The sequence below is a fragment of the Bos indicus genome, chromosome 9 (genome assembly GCF_029378745.1).
Source record: "Bos indicus isolate NIAB-ARS_2022 breed Sahiwal x Tharparkar chromosome 9, NIAB-ARS_B.indTharparkar_mat_pri_1.0, whole genome shotgun sequence".
Taxonomy (NCBI): domain Eukaryota; kingdom Metazoa; phylum Chordata; class Mammalia; order Artiodactyla; family Bovidae; genus Bos; species Bos indicus.
Genome location: NC_091768.1, coordinates 80,494,437 through 80,506,956, shown reverse-complemented (window position 1 = coordinate 80,506,956; position 12,520 = coordinate 80,494,437). Strand labels below are relative to the sequence as shown.

Below are 12,520 nucleotides of genomic sequence, written 5' to 3'. Positions count from 1 at the left end.
TCAAGTATTAAAATGAAAATGTAGCAATAAATTTTAGTTTTCCAACAACTTTTTAAATTGTAATATGGTGGGTGTATTACTTGGGGTAAATTTTGGTCATAGAACAGGATTGCTATTATAAACAATTAAATTGGATTCTTTTATTTTTCTTCTGTGAAGTGAAAGTCGCTCAGTCGTGTTGCTCTTTGCAACCCCATAGACTATACAGTCCATGGAATTCTCCAGGGCAGAGTACTGGAGTGGGTAGCCTTTCCTTTCACCAGGTGACTCTCCCAATCCAGGGATCAAACCCAGGTCTCCCACACTGCAGGCGGATTCTTTACCAGCTGAGCCACAAGGGAAGCCAATTTTTCTCCTGATTATCAGTGGATCATCAAGGACAACCTTCAGTCTCCAAGATGATGAGCCTGGGTTGTTGTGAAGATTACATGAGATCTGAACTCTGGTTGCCAGAATTGCTGGGTTCAAGTTATTGCTCTGCAACTACCTAGCTTTATGCCTTTGGGCAAGTTAATGTGGCTTAGTTTCTTTGACTGTAACATAGGATACTGATAGTGCCTACCTCTAGAAATGTTGCTAGGAATACATAAGTTAGTAAATGTACAGCACTTAGGACAGTGCAAGCCACGTGGTAGACATTGAACAAATGTTATTCTGAAACACAACATCTGTTGTCATTCTCTTGTTCAGAGCACCTACATTTTTTTAAACAATTATTCAAAATAGGGATATACATAGGATTTTATAAAGTAATATTTATCTTGAGCTTTAGTTGATGAAATTATTGAACACCTATCCCTAAGACACTTCAAATTCTATTGTGACAAGTAAAACATGACCCTATACCCCAGCCACTCCAGCCTTGGGAAGTTATCCTGTTGACTGGTTTTCTCTTTGCCATGTTGGAGAGCAGCATAGATGTTAATTGAAACTATGTTTTATAGCATAAGTAAAAGGTAGTGCATGAAGGACAGAAGGGAATACTAATAATAGATCATACCTTAGTGTATTTCTCAGCATAGCAGATCATCCTGGTATTCTTTCAGAGACAGATATAGTAAAATGGACAGAACAGAGATAGGTCATCAGAAAAACTCGATATTCAAGTGCTAAGTATGCTATTTCCTGACTATGTGACTCTGAGCAGTTGACTTAACCTGTGTCTCTCTTTCTTCACCTAAGAAACTGGCACGTAGCCACCTTGCTGAGTATCTTGATTAATTGAGCCAATGCTTGTGAACTATGAGATGTTGGGCATTTGTATTTTTGCATGATTTATATTATATAGAGCTTGTGGATTTCTAAAGATCAATGGCTCAGAAACGACCACTTAGGATAATGTAGTTTTAATAGGATTACAGAGAACTTTATTATTCTCTGTAGAATTACCTGTAGATCAATAATAGATGGGTGACTTGCTGCAAAAATCAGATCCTGCCCCCCCCCCCCCCAAAAATCACAGCTGGAAGATGAAATGGGACAGAGAGGTTATGTGGCTGACCTAAGGGAATAGTTCACAAGCTGTGGAATAAAAACTGACCAGGAGGATCCTCCCCTCCTCTTTCCACGCCGCTCCCCAACTATTTCTCAGTTGGATGGAAGGAGTACAGGCTTTGAAGTCAGACCTGAGTTAAAATCCCTGCTGTGTCACTTACTAGTTATGACTCAGGCTGGTTACGAAACCTCTGAGCCTCACGTCCGTCATCGGCACAGGGGTTAGCATCACTTGCCTGGCAGAGTTGTGGGCAACAGAGATTACGTCTGCAAGCTACCTGCCCGACAGCTAGCTGATACGTTATTTTTCTCATGATTATACGTGGCCAGATTTCAAGGCAACTTGAATTACACCCTTGCTGAATAGGAATACTAATGCAACTAATAATAGCAACTGTTTAACTGAAGGGTTCCATGTGCCAGGCGCAAGTCCAAGTACACTACGCTTATGAGTGTCTTAATCTCCAAACTAGCCTGATGATGTGAGTATTACTGTTATTGCCACTGAGGCTCCATACGTGTAGCTAACATACCCAAGGTCACAGGTTTCCAAATCTGTGCACTTGTCAATCTGGATCCCACTTTCCTCGTTACTGGATTATTCCTGTTCCTCCCTGGCCAGTTTAGGGATGTGGGACAGAGAATGAAAGGACTAGTTGTTTCACGAGAATTGTTTTATGAGTTGGGTGAGTATTTGCTTTCACAGTCTTCATTCAGGTAGACACTATTGGAAGAGACAAGCACTCACCTAACACGTAAATCACATAACTTGTGTGTGTGTTCCGAAGTCTCGTAGAGCGCCGCTTTCTTTCTTTGTACTTTTTTATACTTGTCAGGATTGTAGTGAACATTTAGGGGGATGATAACTGGAGAGCCCAGTCCTGGCAGCCATCTCCAGCTCTAATCTCAGGGCCCACCCTCCCTTCTTAAGTAGCAGTTTGGCACTGAGGACAGAGCCTTGGGGAATGCCTGCTTTCTTTTTCTACATTAAACCGATGGAGTTCTCTGTTATTCAGCACTCCCACGTTGTAATCCAATGATGTTACATCACAAGACATTACTACTGATCCCCTTGAAAGGGCAATAAAATATTTGCTCACATACCTTCTAGTTGAACGTACTTCTGATCAAATACCTTAGGTGAAGACAGGCACGTCTTTTCATTGATTTGCATCCTGTGTCTGGATATGTGCATGCAGAGCGCAGTCCCTTTAAGAACCACTAGCCCTCAGCAAAAAATAACCTAGAGCAGCTCAGGTTACTGCTGGGCTCCAGAGACTCTTCAGGGGGTCAGGTTGCTTTTTTCTCTGGCACCTGCCTCAGCAGGGATGTAGGAAGAAGTTGATATATTCCAGCAGAGAAGTTCTGGGTGGATCTGGGCACTGGAATCCTCACCTCCAACTTCTGGATGTGACCCAGTCTTCATAGTAGAAAGGTTTTGATTGGGCCATTTAAATGGCATTCAATTAAGTGACCCTGTCCCTGGACCTGTCCGTAGGAGCCTGTCTTTCCTATCAACTGTGAATTTTATATTGTTTCTTTGAAAAATGAAAATGACATCAAAAGCCATCAGATGGGAATGCATCTCCCATCCCCAGATCCAAAGCGTGGCCCTGCAGTGAAGGGAGGTCGTGGGAGGACACACCCTTTTCTCCAGAAGCCCTGTGCGTGCATGTGTCTGTCTTACCAACCTTTCTTGAAAGGAATGTTTTTACTGGCTGTCCATAAGCCAGGAAACAAAGATTGTACAGGGCCTAAGACTCTATAAAGATAAACGTACAAACAAATGGAATAAACTCCTTAATTGTGAAAAGCAGGGAGAGGTCCTCAGAGGTGGTACAGTATGGGATGAGGCAAAGAACCAGCCAGGACTTAGACCATCTGGGGCCTTGTCTCAGCCACGCTACTGAATTCTCTGAGTTGCAGAATAATAGAATTTTGTCACAGATTAAGTGGTATCTGTGAGTGACTCACAGTCTTTACTTTTCCTAGAAGGAAAGTGCAGCTCAGAGCATTTGGGTGACTTACCTAAAGTCACTCAGCTGCTTGGTAGTAGATCTCAACCCGCAGCCCAAGTACATATATCGTTGCTCTTCATCATGCTACATAGACATTGTAAAGAGTCAAGTTCTCTCCACATCCCCATTTCCTTACCTGGAAATAGGAATTCTCCTACCTGGGATGTCTTCTTTGTAGGGTATTGTAAGGCTCTGCTAAATGATTGTGGATGGAAACACGGTTAAAAACTATTCAGTGATATATTTATATTGATATCAATTAAAAGTAAATTATAGGGACTTCTCTGGTGGTCCAATGGTTAAAACTTCACCTTCCAATGCAGGGGGCACAGATTCTATTTCTGGTTGGGAGCTAAGATCCCACATGACTCGTGGTCAAAAAGTCAGAACGTGACAAAATAACAGAAGCAATATTGTTAACAAATTTGATAAAGACTTTAAAAATGGTCCACATCAAAAAATATTTTTAAAATAGTAAATTATATATTTATATGCACACACATATATGATGATGAGACATATGTATAATGTGATACCTAATATTTTGCTAAAATTCTTCATGTGGGAGATCTTAACAAAAATCTGGATTCTTCTTTGGAAATTTGAAGCACCATGAGTTTCCAGACATAGAGTAAAAGTTCTATACTTCAAGTTATTAACCTGACAGTTTTACCTACTAGCATTACCATTACTTTACCTTTCTGAGAAATGGGAATAATAAAGTTATCTGGCTATCTTCAGTTCAGTTCAGTGACTCAGTCTTTTCTGACTATTTGTAACCCCATGGACTGCAGCACGCCAGGCCTCCCTGTCCATCACCAACTCCTGGAGTTTACTCAGACTCATGTCCATTGAGTCAGTGATGGCATCTAACCATCGCTTCCTCTGTCGTCCCCTTCTCCTCCCGCCTTCAATCTTTCCCAGAATCAGAGTCTTTTCAAATGAGTCAACTCTTCGAATCAGGTGGCTGAAGGATTGGAGCTTCAGCTTCTGCATCAGTCCTTCCAATGAATATTCAGGACTGATTTCCTTCAGGATGGACTGGTTGGTTCTCCTTGCAGTCCAAGGGACTCTCAAGAGTCTTCTCCAACACCACAGTTCAAAAGCATCAATTCTTCGGCGCTCTGCTTTCTTTATAGTTCAACTCTCACATCCATACGTGACTACTGGAAAAACCATAGCTTTGACTAGATGGACCTTTGTTGGCAAAGTAATGTCTCTGCTTTTGAATATGCTGTCTAGGTTGGTCATAAATTTTCTTCCAAGGAGTAAGCGTCTTTTAATTTCATGGCTACAGTCACTATCTGCAGTGATTTTGGAGACCAAGAAAATAAAGTCTGACACTGTTTCCACTGTTTCCCCATCTATTTCCCATGAAGTGCTGGGACGAGATGCCATGATCTTCGTTTTCTGAATGTTGAGCTTTAAGTCAACTTTTTCACTCTCCTCTTTCACTTTCATCAAGAGGCTCTTTAGTTCTTCTTTGCTTTCTGGCTATCTTAAGTTATCTTAAAGACTACTTTATGAATACATGCGAAAGTACTTCTTGAACTGTAAAGCACAGAAACGATTGATTATTGCCAAATATTGCTGAGGCCCACAAAGCCTGTCCAGGGAGCACATGAGGTATGATTAAGGAGATAAGTCATATATTCAAAAGCAGATTTCAACATTATCTGACCTTGGTGTCAGATAAAAACTTAATAGATAATGATTGCAATGAATTAATAAGTATTTATTATAGCTTCCAAACGAAAGTGTGGTCACCCATTAATTATTACTCTTTTCCATAGATATTTGCCCAGTTTGTCAAGACATCTGGTGTCTCATATTTATAGGATATTAGCTACTGCAATAATATAGAAGGTGGAGATTTAAATGTTTATACAACTTTCTCAGTTACACTGTTTGCTCTAATATTTATGTCTGATTTATCTCATTTGATTATTAGAGAATATTTGTGGGTTGTAATTACTATTATCATTATCTGATGAATGAGAGGCCAAAAGATTTTCCCAAGAGCTCATGGAATGTGAATGGAAGATCTGGGATTTGAAGCACTGTCTTCTGGTCCCAAATTCTGTGTACTTGTAACTTGTCTCCTTGTGTTGTGTTGGGGGTTCTATTTTGTAGACTGTATTCTTCTTTGGTTTCTTTCATTGATACAGTCATTCATTCAGCATGAATATTCTATGTGGAACTCTGTCATATCATCTCCTACTCCAGGACTAAATTTCTTTGGAGAAAACTGTTTGTTATATGTCTGATTCCTTTAACTGAAGAAGAAGTAGTGACATAGATGCTTGAACCTTGCGTAAATACTGATTTGAATAGGGAAGGGAGGATACAGTCCCTTAAATGGGGAAATACTGATGTCAGGTTAAAATAAATCTTTGCTGTCCAGTAAAGTAGGCCTCTAGTGTCATAGGGGCTTCCTTGGTGGCTCAGTTGGTAAAGCATCCTCCTGCAATGCAGGAGACCGTGGTTCGATCTCTAAGTTGGTAAGATCCCCTGGAGAAGGAAATGGCAACCCATTCCAGTATTCTTGCCTGGAGAATTCCATGGACAGAGGAGCCTGGTGGGCTACAGTCCGTGTGGTTGCAAAAGTCGAACACGACTTAGCAACTAAACCACCACCACTAGTCTCACAGGGCTATTTACTTCCAATTAAAATTAATTAATTAAAATTTAAAAATCAGTTCTTCAGTCACACTAACCAAATTCCAAGTGCCAATAGCCACCTAAGACTGGTGGCCATTCTATTGGACATTATAGATATATAGATATGTGTTTGTCACTGATACAGATAATTTTGGTGTCTGATATGTGTGTCTATAATTTCACACTGGAAATGAAATTGTTCTGGTATACATTTCTACCTGAGACATAATAATAGCTACCATGTACTGAGCACCTTCTCAATAAGCAGTAGGCACATAATCTATGTTACTTTATTTTATCCTCACACCATGTTTTATACTGGGAGTCTAAGGTTCGAGAGGTTATGTAATTGCCTGAGATGTGATAGGGCTATGGATTGACACCAGTTTTTTTTTTTTTTATTTCAAAGAGAACGCTGTTTTGCTCTAGTATGCTATCTTTCTACGTAGCCTAGTTGGATTACATCAGGAGTTAACATTCTCAATGCACTGTCTTATCATTCAGTCCACTTCAGTTCAGCAAGCGTGCCAGGCAGTCACTCTGTTGGGAGCAGGAGGTACAGCAATCAGTGCAGCCCTGTCTCTGACCATAGGGAGTTCCAGTCAAACAGAGAGTTCAGGTCATAAAGAATAATTATGACAGTGGAGGATGATCTGTGGCCCAAGACCACGTGATGCATCCAGGAGCCACTGAAGGGTTCTATCCAATGAGTGCCATAGTCAGGTTTATATTTCGTAAACTCCACTGTAATCATGTAGAGCCTTGTTTTGAGAGGAAAGGGAGAACCTATGATACTTCTTGTATAATTTATTTGTAATCTTGTAAGATTTAACTAAGTGAAGGAATGTCGATGGCTAGAACTAAGATCATAGCGGTGGCGTTAGAAGGTTGATGAGAGAGAAGCAACTTGTAAAATTGTCAGGTTTCAGTGATTAAAGCTGAGGGTAAGGAGCAATTAAAGATGATTCTCATATTTGGGCGCTTGGTGAATGTTTGGCCTCTTTAAAGTAAAGGAGATTTGCTATGTGGAAAAAGTTGTACATGAGTGTGTGTTGTGTGTTGTGTTTATTGTGTATGTGGTGCGTGTTTTGTATTTGTGTCTGTGAGCATGCATCCTTAAGTAGATGAACTGCAGGGTGGGAAGGGGTGAAGATAATGACTTAATAGACCACAAGCCCATAAAATATCCAGAAAGCAGTATTATTTGCCAAGTGGAAAAGTGTTGGTCACTCAGTTGGGTCCTACTCTTTGTGACCCCATGGACTATAGCTCACCAGGCTCCTCTGTGCATGGAGTTCTCTAGGCAAGAATACTGGAATGGAATACTGGAATGGGTTGCCATTCCCTTCTTCAGGCTGCTGTAAAACAATGACATATTTTAGGAATGTAATTTAAAAAATGAAAAATCAAACAGAATCCTGCCATAATACTGAGACTAAGACCCTGATGCTGGGAAGTATTGGGGGCAGGAGGAGAAGGGGACTACAGAGGATGAGATGGCTGGATGGCATCACCGAGTCGATGGACATGAGTTTGGGTGAACTCCGGGAGTTGGCGATGGACAGGGAGGCCTGGCATGCTGTGATTCATGGGGTCGCAAAGAGTCGGACACGATTGAGCTACTGAACTGAACTGACCTGAAAAGGGAAAACTTAACCTTATCGTCTAAATATGATACATCTGTCCTAGGCTGGGCACAGAATAGTGAACTAGGGATGTATTTTCCCATTTTTCTAAATAGTCACAACATGTAAAAGTACTTATCATCATGAGATTCCAATAGTAACATAGACAATGGATTTAAGTATGGCTTCTAGGGAGCCTCCTGTTGAAAAGGCAGGTTTTTGCCACATTTTCTTTGGTTATTCCCCCCTTCTTTTTATATAATTAAATAATCTGTTTTTAATTTAGTGACCAGGTAATTATGTTATTTGACATTTCTAAAAGATAAAGATTAGCAAGTGTTCTCTAACATGGTTGTTAGCAGTCCTTAATTTTGAGCAGTGGTGTGTTTAATTGTGTTGTAGCAGAAAATAACCTCATAGGTTTAAATAATTATAATGATAGCATAGGTTCCAATCTAGAGTAAGGAAGTTCCATTTTCTTAAAAAAAATCAATTGTTCTGCTGATAGTACATTTAATAGGTGTGGAATTACCAAAACCAGGAATGCTGATGGAAATAATTTCTTCTGAAACTCAACCTGTAGTCTCTGGATTGATAGTCATATCTGTGCAATTTGAAACAGTGTCTGCTTTGGAGATCAGCATTGTTTTATAATTATCTGAGGATCCTCGATTCAGACCTGACCAGCATAGATCACCATGACAGAAGGCTGTCAACGGTACGATGCCGGCTGAAACCTGATGACTTCTGGGTGCCTGGTTTTGTTTCAAGCTACTTAAAAGCAGGAGCTTCTGTAAAATTCGTGAAACATCTTTGGTTTCCAGTCAGTTAACTTTAAGTATTTCTTTCTTCTCGGACAAATGCAGACGTGTCTCATTAGCTTGTGTTTTAGATTTTTTCCCCCCATTTTCTTAATGTTTTTTCCCTCTATTCATTTTCAAAATGAATAATAAAACCTTGTGAAATAAAACAGACTCTAGATTTAATGTTTCATTATCCCACATCTTATGTTAGGAGTTAACTACTCAACTGTTACGAATTAGGAACTTTGCCATCCTTCTACGAAGAGAGTGATGTGTGTGTTTCTTCAAAGCTGCTTAACGGTGATCAACTAGAGGGCACCAGCGAACATTTCCATCTGAGTTCTGTAAACTAGGCCACATACTGTTGACACATATGCACAGGAGAGAAACGTGAATGCTTTGCGAAATCTCAGTACTAAAAATAATTTCCACCTGTATTTATAGCAGTATTATCATACTTGACGAAAGTGATGTGGAACCTACCAGTATAGGAAGAAAAATGTCATCTTGTTACCATTCCTGGAGAGCTGCCCTCTAGAATTAAGCCCTTAAGTTTGTCCAGAGTTACAGCAACGCTGCTCACAGGTCTTTGCCAATTGCATGGGCTGGATAGTTAATGCCATTAAGTACTGAGATACCGTCTATCACAGAGAAGTGTTCTGTGGCTAATAATCAACTGAGTAACATTAAAAACCTGTCCACTATTAGGAAAGATTGGTAATTAAGACTTCCAAATAGGGCATGCAAGTAGGAAGTGTTCAGGTTCTGAGGCAGAATTTTGGGTTCTGTTAAATCTAGTTGCCATTATGGTTCCTTGTGTCGGCACAGTTGCTTAAATGAAACTGGAGAGGGAACATTTTTAGATATCCAGATATTAAAATGTGCAAAAATCCAGCATTTTTTGATAGGAAAAAGCTATGTGAAAAGACCTTCCTTTGCAGGGTAACTGTGCATATGTTTGAGTGGGAGGAAAAAGAACAGATGATTTGAAAACTATTAAAATTGTTATACATGTAGAAAGTTATTTTCCTCCTCATAAAAACACCAGGATTTCAGTCTGAGTTAACATCTTACTTGTCACTTAATAAAAGTGTTTGCATATTGCATTTCATCTATCGATCAATTGATTGATTCACTTTTTTGGCAAACAGTAATATGCCTACTATGTGTAAGATACTGCAGTAGGTGTATCTCATACATGGGAGATTTACTTCTGTAAATGATCAAACAATTCAGGAGAGATATAATTGCAAGTATGGTATGCAGAATGTCCATTTCTTGGGTGAAACTGATAGTTAAGCTTAATTCTACTTAAAAGCACGTTTTAAAAGAAGATAACTGCAGAAATGCAGTCTGTGTCATTTTCCTAACATTTATTTGGAAAGCAGCTAATGTTCTTTTTCTCTGGATCAATTAAATGTTAATGTTTGGGGAGCACACTTTGAGAAAAAGAAAAATGGTTATAGGTAGGAGAACGTGACTAAGAGGAGAGGTTATGTGGCATTTTATAAGATAGTTGGTGGTGCTGTTTAATGCTTATAAAGTTGTGTTAAAATGGACTAAATAGCCTGTTATTGCAGGAGCTTATTTAAACCAGCTCTTTGTGGTTATGTCTGGTGAGAAAGCTTAAACTTAAATTCTCTCCAGCCATTTAACTGCAGCACAGTGACTTCAGGTCTCTTGTAAGAAAGTCTAAATGTAGGCTGTTGAATAATCCCTTTGAGGGCCCTGTAACTATTTTTATGCCTGGATATGCGTCATCAGTGGGTATTTTCTCTGGTGACTTGCTTACATCAGGTCTCCTACCATACATTCTATCAGTGAGTGGCTTATGATTGATGGGAACCACGCTGTTGTTCAGCTTATCTGTGACCTCAGCGAACGGACAACAGGAATTTCCAGGCTGTTACATTCTCTGAATGCTTGAAGACAGGGGCTCACGGTGTTGATCCAGGCAGGTAGCAGTGATATTATTCACAAGCGGAGGATGGGAGGAGGGACAGGAGAAACAAGGGGAGGGAGAAGGAGGGGAAGGGAGGGGGAATTCCTTTTGTGAACGGAGGCAATTCTGGCTCAGCCGGCTGCTTCATCCTCGCCTTCAGAGGCTGTGCCCTGTGGGGAAAGGTGCATTTCCTGAACTGGAGGAAGCGGACAGTCAGACCCTTGATGGAGGCACCCAGTGACTCCTTGGGGTTGGCTGGGGAAGGCATTGAGTCCTCTTTCATGAGTTAAGATTTTGTTTTTCCAATCGATTGGATTGATCCATGAGCCACTGGGCTGCTCTGGTCCTGGATAGAAGTAGGGGCTTTGAATCAAAGGTGTGCCAGTGTTTGTGGTGATGCAGAGGAATCCAGTGCTGTCTTTCACCTAGCAATGTTTGGAGGTGATTTGGAAAAGTTAACCTGCACCTCGCATCAACAAGTTTTGGGGGAATAGAGCTGTGCATTGGTGTATGTGTGTGGAAATGGATTATAACTGAATTCACAAAAATGTTTTCTGATTTCATTCCTTTTCCCTACCTCTTTTACACATGGTGAATAAGGTTTCTGAACCTAGAATGAAAGTTACCAGCATTTTTGCAGCTCCATTTGCTTTCGGATAACCGTGTCCATCTCCTAAACTTTTTTCCTCCTCTCTGCCTTGCCATCTCCTCCTCTTCCTCATCCTGTTTTTTTCTCTCCCTCTCTTTCTCTCCATGATGTTATTTTGTTTGTAAAAGCAGTTCCAGACCTTTTGCTGAGTTAAAACCAGGTTCTGCACAGATGAGTGAGGTACACATGTGGATTCAAACCCATGCTGGTCTGCCCGTGTTTGCAGGCTGTCCTTTCAGTGCTTTTTTTTTTAAGTGACACTTAAACAAAATTACACTTTTTTAGTGTAATGCAATTACGTCATTTAAGCATTTATGCAAAATTGGTTTTCTGATCTTTTAAGACTATATTCATTGTGGAAATATAACATTTATTGATTTGACTTTCCGACTTTTATTCCCCCTTTTCTGCCCCCAAACTGAAGCCACATCTCCTTAATGTAACAGATTACCAAGGTGAGCATTCATGTCACTACTTTCTTGACAGCTGGCCTCCTAGGAATCACATTCTGAGCTAGATCCTAGACACTAGTAGCCTGAAACAGGTGCTGTATGGGGTAAAAAAAAAATCCTAATGGAAAAAAAGAGATGTTTATTCTTGTCTTTCGTATCTCATCCAATGCTACCGAGTGAATATGGACATGCATAATTACTTTGATAGTCTCATTTCCAAATAGCTGTCCTACTGGTAAAAAAGTATTCAACTGTCAGGTTATATTGTTTCAGTTTTAAACATTGAAAATTCAGATGACTGAAGGAGAAAGACAAAAGAAAACCACTGTAAACCTCATCTACAAAAAAAACCCCACTTTTCTTTCAAAAAACTGCTTCTTGATAAGCAGTGTGACTCATGACAAGCAATTTTATAATTTGAAATTTGTGAAAGATTAAAATTCAGAACTCTAGGAATTTTGAGTCATTGGTAGTTGAATGAGTTAAGGCTCCATAATGTATCTCATTAGAAAGAAAGCATTAAAATATTAATGAGATTCATTGTTTATATCATTGTACTGTCCCCAGGAGCTATTAGTGACTAGCTTTACTTTTATAAAAGTAGCACTATATGAAAAAGATAGTTGTTCATTCAGATGCTGAGATTTTTTTATTTTTTTGGCCATATATTGCAGGGGATGTTATTAGAAGCTGTAAAATTCTTCTCCGTCTCTTTAAAATGCATGTATGCTTTTATGTGGAGGAGTGTAAAAGAAGAACCAACATGTAGGAGGGTTATGCATTCTTCATTAAAAATATATTTCACAAAAGATTATAGTTTGTGTGGGAGGGAAATAGCAGCTTGTCTGTTGATTGCATTGTGCTTATTCCGTGTGA

At 39.8% G+C, this 12,520-nt stretch overlaps 1 protein-coding gene across 22 annotated transcripts in view; it reads left to right on the top strand.

Moving 5' to 3' along the window:
- Nucleotides 1-12,520, top strand: part of HIVEP2 (HIVEP zinc finger 2) — a 220,818-nt gene that overhangs the window by 58,530 nt on the left and 149,768 nt on the right. The window lies entirely within an intron of this gene.